The following is a 2,085-nucleotide window of genomic DNA, read 5'->3' as shown; positions in this document are numbered from 1 at the left end:
AGCCTGCTTAGGGTAGCCAAAAGAAATTATTACGAATTCAGAGTAGACTAAGCCGGCACAGATTAAAAACGACCGTAGAAAACAATGAAATCCTTCTTGAACCAACCCAGTCGGGCTAAACCAATAAGTAAGCTTCATTCATCATACGCCACGTATAAACAACCAGTAGACATCGCGAACGCATTTAATGAGTTTTTCTGTGACCATACCTTCGATCATACCAGTGATGATCAACTATCATTTCAGCGATGCTTACCATCGTTGCACTTATTACCCACTGGCCCAGATGAAATAATCAATGTCATACATGATTTAAAGGTTACAGGAGCAGGTCTGGACGAAATTAGTTCCATTAATATTAAATCAATAGCTCATCTTATCGCCCGCCTATTGTCTTATGTTGCCAATTTGACCTTTAAGACTTCAGTATTTCCAAGTCAACTAAAAAAAACAATAATTATTCCAGTATTTAAAAAGGGTGACCGCTCCCACATTTCTCATTATCGCCCTATTGCTATTCTTCCTTTTTGTGGCAAGATAATCCAGAAATGTATTGAAAGGCGCTTAACTAAATGCTTCTCAATGTTTAACAATCTTTCGCCAAATCAATTCGGCTTCAGGGTAGGTTGCTCGACTGACTGTGCTTTACTTTCTTTAGAGGATGAAATAAACAGCGCTAATGATACCGGTTTCTACGCAGGATCAGTTTTTATCGGTCTATCCAACGCATTTGATTCCATAAACCACGTTACGTTACTCAAACTACGGGCAGTAGGCGTCGATGGCCCAGCATCAGCACTTATAAAAGTTACCTAACAGATCGACAACGGGTTGTGAATTTTATTGCCTCACTTACTAATTTCAGAATAACCGACAAACGGCTCCCGCAGGGGTGTATACTTGGCCCACTACTATTCCTGCTTTATGCAAATGATTTATCCGGTTGTTTATCCGAAACTGAGGCCTTCCTTTACGCTGACGACACCACATTATTTGCAACCGATCGTTCACTAACTTCTCTGACTACTAAGCTAAACAGTGATCTGAAATATATTTTAACGTGGCGCCACCTTAACTCGCTAAGGATATATCCTACTAAAATATCTTTTATGCTTCTTCATTCGAATAATATCATACCAGAATTCGTTCTCACTGTCACCCTAAACTCTCCTGTCATCAGCGCAGTTAATGAATGCTCATTTCTTGGTATAAATCTAGATTAACATTATAAGGGATATCGCCTATTTGAAGCGCAAGCTTGCTCCCGCTATTTTAATTTTACTTAAAGCTAGGTATTATTGTAGCAAAGCAACATTGCTAACCTTGTAGTATTTTTTTATTCACAGCCATCTCAATTATTGTATTACACCGTGGGGTAACACATATCCAACACATATAGCACCACTACAGCATTTCCAGAATCAGGCCATCCGGATATTATCGTTGAGCTCATTCTACTGCAGTGCTTCTGATGTGCTTCACCCCAATCACAGAATACTTTCAGTAAGTAATATTACTAAATATAAATTAGCCGTAGTGTTATTTAAAATAACACGTATTCCTCCCCCCGTAAATATATTTTCTGAGGCTACTTTGTTTAACCTAAACCGCACAACATTTGCAGCTAACAACAATTCCTTAGTGCCACTAATACGTACTAATTATGGAAAACTATCTGGATATTTCGCCACATTATCTACTTAGAACAGCCTGCCACTACATGTCAAGCGATCTTCTTCTTAGGTATCTTCAAGAAAGCATTATTCACTTTCTTTCTAGATAGCCAAAATTATCCACTTATCTAAGCTATTGGTTAAAACACGTTGGCGGGCTAGGTGGTTAGAATCCATGGTAGTGTGTATAAGCGCGACTGGACGAGGACGAAGAAAGAAACAGATACACAGACACGGCGCTTCCCTTTCAACTATAGATTTTATTTTCGCACGCATCGATAAATATATACCGTGCGAGCGGAAACAAACGTAACAGCAAAAAAGAACATTAGACAGTTTTAGCAGAGCGTTTGCTTGCGCTCCGCTCCGCACACGTTTCACGCGCACCGGTGGCTGCACAGAATGCATTGAT

This window comes from Dermacentor andersoni, chromosome 1, assembly GCF_023375885.2.
Source record: "Dermacentor andersoni chromosome 1, qqDerAnde1_hic_scaffold, whole genome shotgun sequence".
Taxonomy (NCBI): domain Eukaryota; kingdom Metazoa; phylum Arthropoda; class Arachnida; order Ixodida; family Ixodidae; genus Dermacentor; species Dermacentor andersoni.
This window is presented reverse-complemented; position numbering follows the sequence as displayed.